Source organism: Macrotis lagotis, chromosome X, assembly GCF_037893015.1.
Source record: "Macrotis lagotis isolate mMagLag1 chromosome X, bilby.v1.9.chrom.fasta, whole genome shotgun sequence".
NCBI lineage: Eukaryota > Metazoa > Chordata > Mammalia > Peramelemorphia > Peramelidae > Macrotis > Macrotis lagotis.
In genome coordinates, this window is record NC_133666.1 from 161,891,012 (window position 1) to 161,912,109 (window position 21,098).

Below are 21,098 nucleotides of genomic sequence, written 5' to 3' on the forward strand. Positions count from 1 at the left end.
GTAGTAAAAAAAAAAAAAAACTATTGTGCTTGGGCTTTGTTAAGTGGGACACAGCCTTTAGCAAAAGGGGAGGGATCATTCCACTGTACTCTACTTTCATTAAATTTTATTGGAATAATCTTGAAATTGAATTGGATACTGTTTAGTGTCAGAATAGTCAGGGGATGGAGACCTGATTGTTTAGGATCTTGAATACATACCATAAGGATATTTAGTGGGAAGACAGGAAATTTGGAACTAGAGGAAAGACATGATAATTGTCTTAATGTCCTTAAAGGGCTACTATTTGGAAGAGTGATTAAATTTGCTGTTTGGTCCAAGAGAGTAGAACTGGATTAATGGTAGAAGCTGCAAAGAAGCAAATTTAGGCTTGATATTGGGGAAAAATATCCCCAAAACATTATAACATAATGGGATCCCTTTAATATATGATTTAGTCTAGATGATCCCTGAAGTCCCTTAAATCTTTTGCATTGGTGTGAGAGGCTAATGAGAAGCTATTCACTATGGGAAGTCTTGAATTTAGGGTATGTCTGTTGACTATTTTTTCTTTTCCTCTATCTAGAAGGAATTGTGGATCCCTGATTCATGTGTTGATTATTAAATGAAAATTATTCCTCTTGCTTTTATGATCAAGATTAGGGAATAGTATATGTCATGTTAATGTGTTCAGATTCATTATTCTAACATACTCATGTGATTAAATTCTATTAAAATACAACAAAAAGAGAGAAATGTCATGTTTTCCCATTGGTAGAGGTTCCAAGATACATCACACTCAATTAATGAGATCTACAACACTACCCACAAAATGAGCAGAGGTTTAGAAATAGAGGGAACTAACTCTTAACTATTGAGAGTTTGTTGGTTACTCCCGAACAATCTCTGTTTTTGGATGGAACCCATAATCACTAGAGCAAATATGGTCAACACCCTCTTGATGTTTAAATTTATAGTGATTTCCCTTATTATTTTGTCCCAAATTATTCACCCTTAGAGAAAAGAATCAATATTCAAGCAACTCTTTGCAGGATAGAACATAGGGCTGGATCTAAAACAAAGAAATTTTAAAAGTATATATATATATATAATAAATTTAAATCAGATTATATATATATATATATATATATATATATATATATATATATATATATATATATATCCGATTTAAAAAAAAAAGACTGGGAAGGCATGATTAGATAAAAGTCCCTTGAAAAAGAAGATCAAGTTTTTAGTGGAATGAAACTTTAATATATGTCAATAGTGTTCGAAAGCACACAAAAGCACTCTAATCTTAGATCATAAGAAAAACATCTCAAGAATTATGTTTCTGAAAACCATTTTAGAAGTGACATCACTAAGGTAGTGTGCATCCAGAGGAGGGAAATCAGGATAATAAGGCACCCTGAGATCATACCATATGAGGATCAATTGAATATATTGGATATATTTAGCCTGAAGAAGGAAAAAGACCTAGGTGGACATGAACACTTACTATGTTTTCATGTAATAGCAACACAGGATTTAATTTCTGCTTGTCTTCAAAAAGGAAGACCTAATAGTAATGGGCAGAGTTGAAGAAAAAACAGATTTAGACATGATGTCAGGAAAAAAAAACCTGACATGAAATGAAAAAAAAAAATCTATTGAATAATGGGATGGGTTCTCTTAGGTGGTAGAGGGCTCTATCTCATAGAAAACTTTCAAGCAAAAACTTGATAACTTTATATCAGGATTGTTGTACAACGTTATAGAGATGTTGATCAAATTTGGTTTGAATGGGGTGACTTCTGAGCTTCCTTTCAATTCAGTGCCTCTATGATTCTATAGATGTTGCTTTAGATTTAGAAATAAAGTTTAAATTAATCCTAAAAAAATCTCACCTGTCTTTAATCACCTATTCACACTTCTTCCTCAAATTTATCCTGACTCCACCTCCCAATTCTATATATTTTAACTGACTGTTGCTCCTGATTGAAATTCTCTCTCTCCTCACCTTTTCTTATTGGCTTTCCTGGCTTCCTTCAAGTTTCAGATTAAAAACCCCACCATCTCCAAGAGGTCTTTCCTGGTCTTCCTCAATGTCAATGCCTTTATTCTCTATTATCTCAAGACTAGATACGTCTTTTAAATATGAAATTATTTGCTTGTTGTCTCCCTCAATAGATTGTGAACTCCTTGAGGACCAGGGTTATTTTTGCCTTTCATTGTATTTCTAAACCTTAGCATGTAATATTTCTAGCCCTTAGTCCTTTCTGTATTAAATAATTAATAAGTACTTGTTTACTTGACTACGTTGACTTCACAATTCCCTATGTAGTTAAGTTCTTGTTCTTTAATAGCTTACACTCTGTTAGGCAATGGCACTGCTACCTCACATGTAAAAGAAATATAATACTAATCATTTCAATGAATATTCTGATAGATGAAAAGGTCATAACATATCTTCAAGCTGAATAGGCATTAATTACACTTTATATTTGATATGGGGTCAACTGGCATGTTCTTAAACAAAAAAACAGTAGAACCATAGAGGATGTGGTGTGATAATCACAGAGAAAGAAAGAACAGTCTTTCAACATGACAACTTTAAAATGGAATCAATAGTAAAGAAATGAATAATGTATAGCATTGGTAAATGGAAAAAGTACAAACTGCCCACAAGACCCCTAAAAAGACAACTCTAATCTGATCGTTTAACAAGCAGAATTATTCCAATCACTAATTGGAAAGTTGATTTTGAAGAGGCATATTAATACCTCTGAAGAGGAGGTTCAGGAGAGAAAATCTGGTTGTATTTGGTTTTATGTGAAGGATCCCTTGTGAATGGATGTAGAATGATGAAAATTTGGTTAGGTGGCACATTGGAAAGAGCACTGTGCCTGGAGTCAAAAAGATATATTCAAATCTGTCTTCAGACATTTACGAGTTTTATGACCCTAGGAAGTCAATTTGGAAAATGGAGATAACAGTAGTACCTACATCCCAGGGTTGTAAGATTCAAATGAGATGAAAAATGTAAAGTGCTTAACACAATGTCTATATAGATGCTAGCTGTTACTATTAACTGCTATTAAAAAAGACAATGTTTATCACTAAACGGTTCATAGAATTTGAAGTATGAAAAAAATCCCTGAAATCATCTAGATTCTCCCAGATATGGAAACTGATGCTTAGATATCAGGAGAAGACCCCTGGGATTTGAACTGAGGTATGTCTGTTCTAAACCTTATGCATATCCCATTTTACTTTATTTCCTTCTTCATTTTAACAATTTAAACACATTTCCTTCTTCTTTACAAAGAAATACATTTAAAAATTAATTTCTCTAATCAAATTAATGGACAATTCTACAAAATTTATTTTGACTTTAATTCTCTGAATTTGTGAGAAAATCTATCAATTGATTGCCAATCAAGTATTCATTAAACTGCACCATGTGTTAGAAATGTTTTAACCTCTGGAGACAGCAGAACAAAGAATGAAAGAATAACTACTCTTAAACAGTTTACATTCTAAACCAGATGGAATAAAATTTTACCACAAATTAGTGGAAACCATATCCTTATTAATATTATACTACTAAATCTAAAACTAGAAAAGTTTCAGCAGTTCTTTCAAATTTTAAGTCCAGAAATAAAGCCAGTGACAACCACACTTGTAAGACATCAATTACTTTTAATTATGACTTCATTTTGACACATTCTTCAAAATGTCTCTGTGTCAGTGAGAATATGTATTCATTCTGACCTGTATTCATTCTGAGTAAAAGTGTGATTTGTATAATGATTGCCCCATGAAACAGATTTTTTTTTCAGAATAATAGAAGATAAGAAGATGTAGGTATTCAGATGTTTTTAAAACAAGACAGCTGAATCATCTTTTTTTTTTGTTTTCAATCCTGCCTAATGTCTGACAAATCTAAATTGCCACCAAATTCCCAGCAACTTAGTGGGAGAAGCTGAGAAAGTGGTCAAAAAAATATAGGCAAAGTATGATAGTAAAAGAATGTTAAACTATTCACTTCTTACTTTGGAAAAGTTAAGAGTTATAAAATATCTAGTGGCTTTTATATTTTATTTCTAGGGTTGATGAGTTTGAAATATTTTATCCTTTCTGAGGTTCCATTACTTTTCTTCTCTGATATAGGCTAATCTCAGAGATATTACAGGTTCAGTTCCAGACTACTTAGAATCTCAATAAATCAAGTCAGATTTTTTTTGTTGTTTCCTGGTGCATATAAAAGTTATATTTATACAACACTATATACTAAGTGTACAATATCATTATGTTGAAACATTTACACCTTTATTAATTTTTTTCTAAAAATGCTAACCTTTATCTCAGTCTTTAGAAAGTCATATTTTTTTCTGGTTGAAGATCTTGCTTTGTTGTTGAACTGATCAAGGTTGTGGTTTCTGTGGCAATTTCTAATAAAAGAGGATAATAACGAAGTTTGCCAAATTGATTGACTCTTCCTTTCATGATAGATTTCTCAGTGGCATATGATGCTGTTTGTGCACTTTACCCACAGTAGAACTTCATTAAAATTGAAGTCAATCCTCTCAGATCTTGTCATTGATTTATCAACTAAGTTTGTACATATTCTTCAATATTGTTGTATCTCAGGGAAGAAGGTGGCCCATGGAGAGTGACAAAGATGAGGCAATGGCTGATCATTGGAGTAATGAGAACACATATGACATTTACCAAGTTTACTGTCTTATATGGATGTGGTTCATGACATTAGTCACATCAGAGTCCCATATCATATCTTGCCAGGTAATCTTCAGAGTCTTCCTAAGAAAATTAAAAAAGAGGTGGAGCCAAGATGGCAAAGTGTAGGCACAGAATTACTCAAGTGCTTCCTCAAATTCCTCCAAATATCTCTTAATAATGACTCTAAATAAATTCTAGAATGGCAGAATCCACAAAAAAATGTAGTAAAACAATTTTCCAACTTAGAAGGTCAGAAAGAAAGGTCTGTCACACTGAGGTGAAAGGGAATGGAGTCCCACCATTGTCTCTGCACCATAGACTCCTCCCCAGCAAGCCAGAAGCAGGTCTTAGGAACCACTGAATCAACAATGGTGATAGTTGCCTCTGGAATTCACAGTCCAGAGTGGTAAGAGGGTCAGAAGGGGTTTACAGGGGCAGGACTTTTGTTGCCTGGGTCATATTTTGATTTGGGTTGCAGTTCTGGGTCACAGTACCAGGGAGAGGAGGAGCAGTGGCACAATGGCACTGAGGACTCCGAATATTTCTTACAGTTCCAGCGCAGGCTACTTGTGGTCACTCATAGATTAGACGAAATACAGGAGAGTAGTAAACACCTGTCTTTAGATCATATCAGCTTGAAAGAAAAATTTTTGGTCTCTAGAAATAACTACTATTTGAGTCCAAGTTATTCAACAAGTTATTCAACCATACTGTCATTTAAACTGAAAGCCAAGAGTACTCTGCAGGAATATGTGCAACATTGTGAAAAATTTTGTTGAAATCTAAACTAACTTGTTCTAAGAGAATTAGGATGCAAAGAGATCTTGACAAACTGCAATGATGGGATAAAGGTAATAAAATGAAATTTAATTGAGATGATAAAATAATAGCAGGTGGTATTAAGGCATTAATTTTTCCACCAATAAGTCTTATGAAAATTATCTATGCCTGAATCTTGATTACATGACTATATGCATACTTCTCAACCCATAACTAACTCTGTTGTCTCCACCCTTTAAAGCCTAATTTTTCTTTGTTCCTCTTTTGAATCTTATCCTGACCTGTCAAGGAATCCATGGATATTTCTTTGTTAATTAATAACATTCCAAAGTCTTTTTTAAAAAAATGTATTTATTTTTTGAATTTTACGATTATTCCCCTAATCTCACTTCTCTCCTCACCAGCCCCTACAGAAGGCAATTTGAAGGACATTTACTTGATTTCCAATACTTTGCCACCACAAACTGGGTTGCTATGAATGTTTTTGTACAAATGATGTTTTTACCCTTTTTTCTTGATCTCTTCAGGGTATAGACCCAGTAATGGTATTGCTGGATGAAAGGGTATGCACATTTTTAATTAACTTTGGATGTAATTCCAAATTTCTCTCCTGAAAAGTTGGAGGAGTCCACAGCTCCACCAAAAATGCATTAGTGTCCCAGATTTCACATCCCTTCCAACATTTATCATTGTCCTTTCTGGTCATATTGGCTAGTCTGAGAGGCATGAGGTGCTATCTGAGAGATGCTTTTATTTGCATTTCTCTAATCAGTAAAGATTTAGAGCAAGATTTCAGAGGACTATGGATTGCTTTGATTTCCTCATCTGTAAATTGCCTCTGCATATCCTTTGACCATTTGTCAATTGGAAAATGGCTTGTTTATTTAATAAATTTTACTCAGTTCTCTTTATATTTTAGAAATGAGTCCTTTGTCAGAAATACTAGTTGTAAAAATTGTTTCCCAATTTACTACATTTATTTTGATCTTGGTTACAGTAGTTTTGTCTGTGTAAAAGCTTTTTAATCTAATGTAGTCAAAATTATCTAGTTTGTTTTGAATGATGTTCTCTATCTCTTCCTTGGTCATAAACTGTTTCTCTTTCCATAAATCTGACAGGTAAACTATTCCTTGATCTCTTAGTTGGCTTATAATATTGTCTTTTATGTCTAAATCCTTTACCCACTTTGATCTTATCTTGATATAGGATGTGAGATGTTGGTCCAATTCAAGTTTCTGCTATACAAACCTCCAGTTTTCCCAACAGATTTAATTGCAGAGGGAATATTTATCCCAGAAGCTGGACTCTTTGGGTTTATCAAACAGCAGATTACTATAATCATTCCCTGCTATCTCTTTTGTACCTATTCTATTCCACTGATCCACCACTCTATTTCTTAACCAATACCAGACAGTTTTGATGACTGATGTTTTATAATATAACTTTAGATCTGGTAAGGCTAAGCCACCTTCTTTTTCACTTTTTTTCATTAAATTCCTTGGAAATTCTTGACTTTTTATTTCTCCATATTAATTTACTTACAATTTTTTTCTACCTCATAAAAGTAATTTTTTTTGGAATTTTGATCGGCAGGGCACTAAATAAATAATTTGATTTAGGTAGAATTGTCAGTTTTATTATATTAGCTCAGCCTATCCATGAGCAGTTGATATTTGTCCAGTTATTTAAATACTATTTTATTTGTATGAGAAGTGTTTTGTAGTTGCTTTCATAGAGTTTCTGAGACTGTCTTGGCAGATAGACTCCCAAGTATTTCATTGGGATTTCTCTTTCTAGCTCTTGCTGTTGTATGTTCCTGGTAACATATATATATATATATATATATATATATATATATATATATATATATATATATATATATATATACTGAGGATTTATGAGGGATTATTTTATATCTTGTGAACTTTGCTAAACTTGTTCATTGTTTCTAGTAGTTTTTTAGATTTTTTTTAGTATTCCCTAAGTATACCATCATGTCATCTGCAAAAAAAAATGAGAGTTTGGATTCTTCCTTCCCAATTTTAATTCCTTCAATTTCTTTTTCTTCCCTTATTGCTGAGGCTAACATTGTTTTTTTTTTTTTTTAGGTTTTTGCAAGACAAATGGGGTTAAGTGGCTTGCCCAAGGCCACACAGCTAGGTAATTATTAAGTGTCTGAGACTGGATTTGAACCCAGGTACTCCTGACTCCAAGGCTGGTGCTTTATCCACTATGCCATCTAGCCACCCCTGAGGCTAACATTTCTAATATGATATGGAATAGTAGTGGCGATAATGGGCATTCTTGTTTCACCCCTGATCTTATTGAGAATGTCTCCTATTCACATTGCATATAATGCTTGTTGATGGTTTCAGATAGATATTGCTAATCAGTCTAAGGAACAATCCATTTATTCCTGTGTTCTCTAGTGTTTTTAGTAGGAATGGGTGCTATATTTTGTCAAAAGCATTTTCAGCATCTATAGAAGTAATCATATGATTTCTGATAGTTTTGTTATTGATACAATTAAGTATAATAACAGTTTTGCTAATATTGAACCATCCCTGCATTCCTGGAATAAATCTTGCTTGGTCATAGTGTATTATCCTAGTGACAACTTGCTGTAGTGGCTTTGCTAAAATTTTATTCAAGACTTTTACGTTTATATTCATTAGGGAGATAGGTCTATAATTTTCTTTCTCTGTTTTGACTCTTCCTGGTTTAGGTATCAGCACCATATTGCTGTCATAGAAAGAGTTATGCCTCTCTTCATTTTCCTAGGATCTTGTGGTGATGGTGGTGGGGCTGGTTCATAGACCTTTGGTTTTCAAAATTCTAGAGGCTTTGCATGGGTGTCAGCCAGTAGGGGGTGCTAGAGGTTTTCTCTGGAGTGTCTGTGAGCTTGATTTCTGGTCTACTCCCTAGGCTTGTGGTGGGGTGGGGGGAGCATCATGGTCTGAATTATCCTTGAACAATGTGGGTTGGGTATTTGGGCTATTTAGTTTATCTCAGTACTGAGAGAAATCTGCTGCCCACACCTAAGCCTGGGTGGGGTGTGGGGAGGGGAGGTAGGGAGGTTGTTACTGTATTTTTTTCTGGGAAGAATGCCTTTTTCTCACAGGGAGTCTCAACTGAAAACATGGAATATTCTGCTGAAAATAAGGGGTTCACGGCCCTAGTCTTCCAGGCCAATGGAACTGACCAGATTGCTGTCTAGCTGCCCTGCTGGAGCTCCCCCGTCCACTATGCTGCAGTCTTGCCTGCTCACAAAGTTAAGGCTTTCAAGGCTGCTCAGAGGGTAGTATGGGGTCTCACCCCAACATCCTTGCTCTGGCCTTCTTCTCTCTGCCCCTGGCTCAACCACATTCCCCTGAGACAGACCTTGTTGGTAAATGTTCATCTCTTTTGTTCCTTCTGGATTTTGTGGATTTGAATTCTGTTATGAGACTTGATTCATATTAATTCTCAGGGAAAGGCAGGAGACCTTAGCACAGTTCCTAGCTTCTCTCTGCCATCTTAGCCAGAAGGACCCAAACTCTTTTTCATGAATTAATTCTTTGACTTAAACCCCTCTTCCATTAAATATCATTGACTAACTAAATTGAAGAAACCTCCTTTCCCAAGAGTAGTTAGTTAACTATATATCATATAGTTGGAAAAATAAATAAAATATATATTTATAATAATTATTTATTTTCCAACTATATGCAAAGACATTTTCATTGATTAAAATATCTCAAGAAGTCTTGATCTTTCTCACTTACATGAATTAAATTAAGTTTTTGAAGAAATAAGCTATTATAATTTTTGTTTTCTTCGGTGTAAACTTCCAATTCTTCACAAAATATTAGTCAAATACTTTTTATAATATTTATAGCTATAGAATGTTATGATTTCTTCTCCCATTTTCTTTCCAACCTCAAATAGATTCCTCATAGAATTCAGATTACCAAATAAAGCACAAATACTCTATATTCTCCCTGACTTCAGAGAGAGAAGTACTTCATTGCAAGAGATTTATAAAAATTATATCTCCTACTTGACAGCAATTGTATTTCCCTTACTTATCCATTTGGATTTTTTTTAGGTTTTTTTTTCAAGGCAAATTGGGCTAAATGGCTTGCCCAAGGCCACACAGCTAGGTAATTATTAAGTGTCTGAGACCAGATTTGAACCCAGGTACTCCTGACTCCAAGGCCGGTGCTTTATCCACTACGCCACCTAGCTGCCACCTAGCTGCCCCCCATTTGGATCTTAAAGACAGTAACAATATCAACAATATCCAAGGGAGAGCAGATGTTGCCTACACTCCCACATACAAATAAATACAAAATTTTGGGGAGAAGGTACTAGTTATTGGGGGGATCAGGAAAAATGTTATGTGGAAAGCTGACATTGAAACTAAGTCTTGAAAGAAATTAAGAGATGAAATTTCAAAATCACATTAGTGATAAGCTAACATAAAAGAACAAACTATCAAAAATCTGTAGACCACTCAGAATCCGAAATGATCTTAGAAATCATCTACTCCAAAGCCTTCATTCAACGGATGAGGAATCTTAAGAGAAGCTGTTTGCTCAGTCTCAAATAGTAAAGTAGCATTATGATTAAATATAACTTTCTTTGACTTTAAAATTTCTCACTAAACCAAATAATACTCTGATGCCACAAGAGAGCGGTAGTGTTTTTGTTTTGTTTTGTTTTGGCTTTGATGAGGCAGTGGTAAGGGCAGTGTCAGTGGCATTGAACTGTTTGATTTATGTATTTTTCTTTAAACATCTTATAGGGAGTTATAACTAAAATTTTTGAGTTGTGCTTGTTTCTTAGCCTAAATGAATTATGTTTGAGAAAGGAAATAAAATTTGGCACTGACCTTTAGGGTACAAATACAATACATTTAATTTCTTCTCTAGTTCTTGAATTAATTTAACTGGGATGGTTATTTTGAGGTGCAATTATAGGTAGTGACCTAGAAAAGAAAGGTGGAATTGAGAAATTATAGTTAACTTGCATAATTTGTTTCTGTCTCTTGCAGTATCCTATAATGAGTTATATTGCCTGAAATTTCTGTGAAAGTTCTAAAAAGAATTATGAAAGAATATAGGTCATTTTTCAAGTTGAAGCTGAAAAAGCTTATATAAGGGAAAACTTAGAAGTCAAGAAAACATTACTTTTCCTAGGAGGTATAAGGAACTTGAGAATTTGAATTGTTTGATTCTTTGACTTTGGATCCCAGGAACCTGGGAGTTAGTAGTCTTTAAGTATATGGTTGTTGATGAATTGTTAATATGGTCTCCCAAATTATTCTACTCATAAAGAATCACACAGTATTCTCTACCAAAATAACATTTTTAAAGGTGAAAATGAGTCCTTAAATTTCTAATCTTTACATTAAATTTTCAATTGAAATCATATTGATGTCTAGGTTGGGGTAGAGGCTTCCAAAGTCTCAGGAGAAAGATAATAATAGGGGGAATGAACACGCCCCCTTTCTTCCCACTTTGAGTCTGTGATTTTATGTAGAGTGTAATGATCAATTTGCTTTTGCCAATGTTTATTAATGCCTAATTCATATTCAGAAAGGTGATTCTGGAAGAAAGAAGGAAGTGGCTACTGAAAGATCAAACTATTTACTATTTATTTAAAAGAATTTTTTCTTTTCTTTCTTTCCTTCAATTTCAATTTGAGAAATAAAGTTTGAGGGAGGAAGATTTAGCAACTATCAAACAAACAAAAACACATTACTTTTTTCCTTTAAGGCACAAAACAGGACACAAGAATACTCAATAAGTAGTATATAACCAAGGGAATTTCCAAAGTCAAGCATATAATCATATAATATATTTTATAATAATATGCATAATTATATATTACATTTCATTTTATATCATTATTGTGTTATAAATACATATAGTTGTATGTATAATTGCAGGTATATTTTAAAGGGAGCAGTATAGGATGGGAATTTGTGGTTAAAATATAGAATTCTCTTTGTTTTAGTATGTGAATAGAACTAATCTTTTTTTATACTTATGTTCAGAATTGAAATTTTTAAAAAATGGGTCATTTCCCCAATCTACCCAGCAGGAGAAAAGACAGGCAAAAAGAAGGAAGGAAGGAAGGAAGGAAGGAAGGAAGGAAGGAAGGAAGGAAGGAAGGAAGGAAGGAAGGAAGGAAGGAAGGGAGGGAGGGAGGGAAGAAGGAAAGAAGGAAAGAAGGAGGGAAGGCTGCTAAGCCACTTGCCCAGACTGAAAGAATCATTATGTGTCAAAGAAAGAAATTTGAGCTCAAATATTTCTAACTCCAGGGCTTGCTACTCTATCCATTATGCATTCCTGACACTTGACTTAAAAATATGGTATTATTAGTAATAGAGAAGAGAGGTCAGACATTAGAGATATTGAGGAGGTAGAATTAATAAGACTGGAGTGTGAGGCAAAAATCAGAGATTTCTGAAGTTTTAAGACCCTGGAAGAATGATGGATATCCTTAACATAATTACAGAAATCAAGAGCAAGAATAAATGATGGTTCATGATTTATTTGCTTTTGTTTTTGTATTGGGGTTAGTGGCAGGGCATTGATTAGGAAAAAAAATTGATTAGTTATTTTCGACATTGTGATTCTAAGATCCAAACATGACATTCTGGTTGGAATGTAGAGGAGCTATGTGGAAATATAAATCTGAGTCAATCAGTCCTACCAGAGGAGTTGAGGCTCATAATAAAAACTTAAGAATCATCTCCATAGCAATTATGGTCAAAGATGTAAGAGTGGACATTTCTTGAAAGAGAGAACATAGAAGAACAAAGAGGCAATGTGTTGTTAAAGGTTAAAAGAAGATCTGGGAAATATGTTAAATATAAAAATCAATTAGGCTTGGCAGGTACTAATTAAACTAATTGAAGGCATGAGGCAACTAATTCTATCTAAAGAGAAATAATAGACTCTGTTTATATTTGCTCGCATATATGCAAGCATCTTTATACATTTGCACCTTCTCATTTAGCAAACTTAGATATTCAAAATACAGTGGATTACATGTAACTGGCAAAAAAAGGAGGGAGACTGACCCTGAACTGTGAGAAAAAGAATTCCAAAAAAGTGATCTTACAAGAACTGCTAATTTTCAAAACTCAGATGAAAATTTATTGATAAATTGATGAATATTTATTATGTGAATGACTTCGGTTATAGCTGTCATGCAATGCTGTGTATTATAGCTTTAGAATGTCTTATATCCCTAATGGACTAAAATATCCTTGAGGGCAGATACCAAGCATTATTCTTCTCCAATACTTCCTACTTTGTACTTCATGGAGTAAGAACTTTTTTTTTTTAGATTTTTCAAGGCAATGGGGTTAAGTGGCTTGCCCCAAACCACACAGCTAGGTAATTAAGTATCTGAGGTCAGATTTGAACTCAGGTACTCCTGACTCCAAGGCCAGTGCTCTATCTACTGTGCCACCTAGCGGCCCCAGAGTAAGAACTTAATAAATGTTTATTATTGTTTTTAAAAAATCGATTCTCTTTAGTATTTCCCAATGCAAGTTGGAAAATAAATAATTATATTTACATATCATTAAGTCTGGAGTAAATCTTGGAGTAGTGGTTAAGAGGACTCTAAAATGGGGGTAATCTCATTAAGATACTACACAGACTCTTGTGTGACCAGGAATTTGAGAATAAGGGATACATTTAGTCCTCTCTTCTTTCACTAATCATCAGTCTTTTTCCAACACAAGCACATTTACACTATCTCTTAATTCTGGCTTTACCAGCAATCCATTTCCTTCCCTCTGTGTTAGGTTTTGATCCCTTATAACTCTCAATAATACAAAGCAGAAGCATTTTGTGTACTATTAGAAAAATCTCATCCCCCCCTGTGGTCTCTCCTCCCCCACCCCAGATAATTTATGGGGGCAGATGCCCTTAAATGTTGGGTAGTGCATGGCTTTCAAATAAGACACATGCCTACTCCCCTGTTATTTAGGAGACATGATGAGCAGGCATGGATGTATTGTAATCCGCATTGGTAACTATTATTACATAAACTTTTTCTTTAAAAGGCTTTCTGACACTATTTCTCAAGGTCCTGATCAACCTTTGTGGGCAGACTATTTCCTACTTTTGTATGATGTGCCAGGAATTAGAACTTGACTCCTGGATTTGACATAGTTTCTTTGAAGTGATTCTTTTGCAAGCTCCGGTAGGTTTTAGATTTGCTACCAGAGTTCAATCTGGCTTCTCTTTTGTGTCCTCTCTTCCAGCATCTTCTGACTTGTGGTTCTTTTTGGGGGTACAGGTTTGGATTGGGGTGGGGGGGAGTGGAAGTGCATGCTTTTTTATTTGTTTTTGCTACATGGAATCTTTATTTTTCTCCTTTAGATATTTGTAGGGATGTGTGTGGGGAAAAACAGGCATCTCTACTAATTTTCATGTTGCTATCTTAACTGGAAATGAATCTCTTCTAAATTACCTTTTTCTTTCTTCTGATTTTGTCACCATACCATACTGGCTGATCTTCTTGCCTCAAATCTTTTCCCACTCAAATTCATCCTCCATTTAACTGGCAAATTGATCCTCCAAAAGCACAGATCTGCCCATATCATTCCCCCCATTAAATAAATTCCAGTGGTCCCTTCTTACTTTCAGAATCAAAAATAAAATCCTCATTTTGGATTTTAAACCCATTTAGAATGGTCCCTTCCTAGCATTTCAATCTTCTTATACCTTATATTCCTCTATGTACCCTGTGATACAGTGAAATTGGTTTCTCTGTTGTTCTTCAGACATGATACTCCATCTCCCTTATTTCTTATCAGCATCTTCACTGGTTGTTTTTCTTGCCTGCAACATTCTCCCCCCCCCCCCCCCATCTCCACTTCTTAGCTTCTCTGTTTTGTTTTAAGTCTCTACTAAATTCTTATCTACAAGAAACTTTTTCCAGTCTTCCTTATTCTTAGACTACCCCCCATTTCCCCCTAAATGTTTTGTTTACACATAGTTGATGATGATGATTATGATGATGATGTTTGTCCTTCATTCTCGAAGACCATGATATCAGGAAGGTGATGTCATGATAAGCAAGTGAATTGGATTTCAGTGAGGGGATGATGCTATGCTAAGTCACTAGTCACATTTTCTCTTCTAGAGCCATCTGGGTTTAGTAGCCAAATATGGATCAGGTCGACAAGATATAGTCCTAGATGCCAGACAATCAAAATTAAGTGACTTGCCTGAGTTCACTTTCAGGGCTGGTATTCTATCCACTGCTCCATCTAATTGCCTTTGTACATAGTTGCTCCTATGTTGTCTCCCCATTAGATTCTGTGAGAGCAGGGACTGTTTGTTTAACACTGGTGCTTAGTAAATATGAGTTGACTGAATGGTGTCAGTAACCTCAATTCAATAGCCAAAGTCCTGTCATTCTTTCAGAGTGATTAAGGATTTTATTCAAAGAATGTTAGGAGGTTGTGGGAAAATTCTTTAATTCTTACTTTATATTTTGTGACTATATTCTGCGTCCTCCATGACTACATCAATTGTGATAGTTTCCTACCCTGAAAATTTCTCTTACATATCTCTAGAACTCCCATCTGAGATGATCTCTTGACAATTTAGACAATGAGGTTTCATTTTCTCATTTGCTCTTCCTCTCTTGTTCCATGACATGCCTCACTGTCCCAATCTCTCTTGCAACACTTCAATCACATTAATGAAACTTGCAAATCAAAAGCATCCATGATCACAACTTTACCCAAGCTGGATTTGGAAGAAAATTAATCAGAAATATAAATTTAACTTTAAAGTGCAGAGATATTCTTTAGAATGGGAACTGATTCTCCCTGTAAGGGGGCAGCAGTAGAGGAAAAGTGGAGAAAAAAAGCACCACCTTGTTCATTCTCAGCAAACTAAGACAACTAGTTTCTCAGTCCCTGTAACTCATCATCATCACTCACATTCACAAACTCACAACTGATGAGATTTCTATTGTCTCTCTCTCTCTCTCTCTCTCTCTCTCTCTCTCTCTCTCTCTCTTTCTTGAGATGGAAGAATAGATTATTTTTCTCCCTGGGATAGTCCTGTTTTTTATTCCTATAGTCTTAGATAAATAAATGCTGGGGATCTTCTACAAGCAGCAACTTGTCTCCAATATCTTGCTACAACTGAAGACAGGAAACAACAAAATTAGACCCATGCTCTCTAAATTGAAGTAGATAAGTTAAAGGGATACAAATACTTCTATGTTTTTAGCTTTCCATCTAACCAATCGCCTTTGGAAGCCTACCCTCTTAAATGTTGGTCCATTTCTACCCTTTTCTTCTTCAATAATTATCTATCATGTCATTACTCCATGACCTTGCTTCTAGTCTATTACTTTGGCTAACAGTTTCAAGCTCAAAAACACATTCTATCACAATTCTGAGAAATTGAATATATAATTTACCTTTCTTAAGACTACAGCAGGAAGCCAAAAGAACACTGATCCTTGGTATTATTCAGAAAAGGTTTCATACCTACTTAAGTCTCTCTGATCTTTAAAGTACAACTTTTTAACAGCAAAGGTCAGTTAAGTGGCACAAAAGATAAAAGCCTGGACCTGGAGCTAGAAAGATCTGAATTCAGAATCAGCATCAGGCACTTTTTAGTTATGTGAGTTTGGGCAAGTTGTTTTAATTTTTTATGTGTAAAATGAGTCTAATAATAGCACTTACCTCCTAGGGTTACTGTAAAGATCAAATCAGATAATAATTGTTAATGCTTAGATCTGTGCCTAGTACATAATAAATGATATATGTGGTAATCATTATTATTTCTGAAGGACATACAATTCATGTAAATGTTAAAATGTTGAAGCTTTGGTTAGAGATACAATGCCACAGAGCATTATAGGGCTATCAGCCTAGAGCTTCATTCTTTTTTCCATCATAAACACTATTCTCTTTACAGCAACTTGCTTTTAAAGACTTGTGGTAAAAAAAAAAAATTTCTTCTAGAAGTCCCTGGGCTATGATGAGTGTTTTGTTTAGTTTTGTTTTATTTCATATTTTCATTTTTATTCATTTTCTTCTACTTATAGTCTTTTTCATGGCATATTGATTGGAGATTTTGTTTCTGATTAGGAATTTTTCAAAATGTAGATACTTTATCCTTTGATAACAAAATGTTAGATTAAGAAGATAAATTGAAGATCATGTAGTCCATCACTTTTTTTCAATAGGAAAACTGAGTCCCAGAGAGATAAGATGACTTGCTCAAGATGACTCAAGTAACAGAATTAAGTTTAGCCCAAAATTCCTCTGAAGTAACTCAGCCTTAAAATACTACATTTGTAGAAACTGATTTTTCCTGTGCCTCTAAAATTTAGATAAATTTTGGATGAAATATATCCAATCTAAGGATTCTAAAAATCTTGTATGCATTTCTTTTGATAAGAAATCTCTTTGGACATTATTACTTTTCCACTTTAAATATTATCTTTCTTCCCCTCCGTATTTTACTTAAACATGAGGGAGAAGAGTTATGAATTAAAAGAAATTATTTTTTAATTCAAACAGAATATTAAATACTAGTGTGAAATCTTGATGACTCAGGAATTTGCTCCAATATTCTGTTATTTTTTCATTGAAAATCAATCAATCAATCAACAATTATTTATTAAATGCTTATCATTTGACAAGTGGTGGGCATGTGCATATAAAGAATGAAATAATCTGAAACTTACATTCTAATTGGGAAAACAAAAGTGTATATATGTATATATATATAAATAATTATAGATTATAAATATATAGTTAAAATAGTGATCTATACAAATAGTTAAATATAAGATAATTTGGGAGGGAGGGTACAAAAGGTTGATGGAATCAGGAAAGTTTTCTTGTAGAAGAAGGGAATTTGAGATGCAAATTAAAGGAACAGAGAAATTGAATTATTTGGAGTTGAGTAAATGGTATATTCCAGGAAAATGAGAGGTGATTAATGGAGATGGATGATGCACTATCTTGTATAGGAATAGATAGAAGCTCAATATGCTTTTTTCATAGAGTGCAGGATGGGGAGTAATGTTCTATGATGCTGGAAAGAATAGATTGGGGCCAGGTTGTCAAGGCAATTAAATATCAAACAGATTGTATTTGATCCTAGGCATAATAAGAAACCAGTAGGGATTTTGAATTGTTTTATTTCATATTTTCATTGTTATTCATCTTCTCCTACTTAAAGTCTTTTCCATGGCATATTGATTGGAGATTTTGTTTCTGATGAGGAATTTTTCAAAATGTAGATACTTTATCCTTTGATAACAAAATGTTAGATTAAGATGATAAATTGAAGATCATGTAGTCTATCACTTTTTTTCAAAAGGAAAACTGAGTCCCAAAGAGATTAGTTGGTCAAACTAATGGTCAAACTCTAACTTTAGTAGAAATCACTTGTGTGGTTGTGTGGAAAATAGAGTGGTGAGGTAGGGAAATCAAATAGAAAGTGACTTCATAAGTATAGTCAAGAAGTGATAAAGGCCTCAACAAAGATGATGACTATGATTTATGATTGATAAGGAGATGGATGTGAGAGATATTTGTGTATAGAAATGACAAAGTTTGATACATATTTGAAAATAAGGGATGAATAAAACTGATTAGTTGAGATTATGGGCCTGGGTCTATATAGTCTTCAAAAGCAATAAGGAAGGTGAGTAGTTTTGAGAGTAAATATAATGAGTCACACTTTGGTAAAGTAAAATTGTGATGTCCTTGGGATTTCCCATTTGAAATTATTACTAATGGCAATATGACCTTGAAAATCAGGGACAGGCTTGATCTTAATATACATTTCTTAGAGTCATTGGCATAGGGATGGAAATTGAATCCATGGGAACAAATAATATTACCAAGTGGGAGAAGGTGGATAAAAAAGAGAAGAATACTTAAGACAGAGGTTTGAGTATACTCACAGTTAGTGAACATGACATAACTGAAGAATGAACAAAGGAAACCTTGAAAGATCAGTAAGACAGCTAAAAGGAACTTTTTGTTTCTTTTGTTTTTTTTTCCCTCAGTATCTCTGCATCTCTCTTTCTGTCAATTTCTCTGTCTTTTTACACACATACATAGAGGAAAAGATTGTCACCAGTATAAAAAGTTTAAAAGAAGTAAAAAAAAAACAGATTGAGAAGTGATCACTAGAATTAGCAATTAAAACAATCTTGCTAACAAATAATTTAGTGAGGATATTTGAAACCTTATACCAGAAAATTTAAAATACAGTGAGAATAGCAAAAGCAAAAACAATAAGTATGGATGGATTTTTCAAAGACTCTAACTGAAAAACAGTAGAAATATAGGGTAGTAACTGACAGGGACAGTGAGAATTACAGAGGACAACCTATAGAAGTTTTCTTTCAATATACCCATCTGTAACAGAAAAGGATGAGTTGTGCCAAGACTTGAACAGGAAGAGGAGAATGATTAAGATTACTTTGGGGAATATCCACATCCCTTTAAGAACCACAAACTTCTTTTAGAAATAAAGGGTCATCTTTTAAATAGTAATATTATATCAGTGTTGCTATATTGCAACTGTTATGGAATATACTATTTTTGAAGGGTTAAATGAATATAATACAGATTGCAATGGCAAGGTGCATAGTGAGTGTGAGCAAGTCACAACTAGAGTCACTAAGGAAACAATAATAATAGCAAACATTTATATAGTTCTGTCAGACATTGTGCTATGATGTTTATGCTAAACACTTTCCAGTTATCTCTTTTGATTCTCCCAACAACCCTGGAAGGTTGGTGCTATTATTATCTATATTATACAGATGAGAAAACTGAGATAGACAGAGATTAAGTGACTCACTGAGGTTCACATATCTAATAAGTGTCCATGGCTGCATTTAGAACTCAGTTCTTTCTGACTCCAGACCCAGAATTCTATCTACCCTAAAGAAAATCAGATACAAATGCTACCATCAGAAAAATGTATGAAATGATGGAATGATGACCTGGTCATACAGTGAAGGAAAGAGATGACTTGGAGAGCCAGAGTGCTCTATTAATATTTTCTTATGTTAGAGAAAGCAAGGAACATGAGGTAGATTTGCTATGACAAATTTAGGGAATGATATAGACAAAAAGCATTCAGGTTGGTTAGTCATGGATACTTTTCAATATTCATTGCTAGAGGGAACAACCAAATAAATGAGACCAATGGTTCATTTGCACATTTATTTTGGGAAAATATCCAAATTTCTTTAATAACCTCAAGCTTCTTTTAGACCTAAAGGGCCATCATTTATTGAGATCTATGGAGGCTAAAGAGATCAATGGCATGTTTATGAGGAACAAGAATGAATAGTATTGAGTCTATGATGAAGGAAAAGAATAATTAGAATGTGATCTGATCATATGGAAGCTAAGATAATGTAAATTAGTTTGAATCGTTTGGACAAATCTGCAAGTGGATTCCTACAAATTGGTTACCCTTAAACTAAGGCAAAGTGATTAAGGAGAGTAAGAAATAGTGTAGGAAAACCACCTAATCTATTTTGAAAATTTAAGTGCAGGTCCAGCTAGGTACCAACCCTGGAGTCAGGAGTCCCTGAGTTGAAATCCGGCCTCAGACACTTAATAATTACCTAGCTGTGTGGCCTTGGGCAAGTCATTTAACCCATTGCCTTGCAAAAACCTAAAATTTTAAGTGTTTAAAAAATCATAGTGCCCATAAAAATTAAGGGGGATTCTAATTTGCTGGGTATAGCTAAATGGCACAGTTTTGAACTTTCAGCAATTTCTGTATAAGAAAAAGAGAATGCATATTATGTAAAGATTACCAACGGAATCAGAATTTGGAGACTGAAAAAATATCAATTTGAGTATGAATGGGTTTATAAAAATTATTTCCAAGTATGCTTTTCACTGAGTAATTATCAATAAAGCTTATGATAGTTTCTTGCATTAAGTATACACCCACAATTTATTTATATGACCTATCTATTTAAATATGTTCATGAAAATGATGATGTTTGTCCTTGAAGAAGACCATGACATGTAATGTAATGAGAAGCACATAAATTTGATTTGAGTGAGGGGGGTTCTGTGTTAAGTCATCAGCCTCACTTTCTCCTCCAGAGACATCTGGGTTCAATGGCCAGATAGGAATCAGGATAACTGGAGATGGCTTGGATGTGAGTCAATCAGGGTTGAGTGACTTGCCCAAAGTCACACAAGTGACAAGTCAGTGATTCTTGTCCTCCTGACTCCAAGGCCAGTGCCATACATTGTGCCACCTAACTACCCAATAGGATTGTCATTGAATTCACTGCAAAGGATTCTCTATTTATGTTAAATGAATATTTTATTGCAGTGTTTGTGATAGATACTATTTACTTTATCTTAGTTCATCTATATGTTTGTCCTAAAAGCAAATTTATTTCGTGTCATGAAAAAAAAGAATAGAAATTCTGAGATAAAATATTTACACAGTTACATCCAATTCTTAGTGAATATGAATTATATTGTGGTTATATGCTAAAAGTCACTGTGCATTTGTATAATATAAACTCATTGCTAGACAATAATCTTTCACACCAGA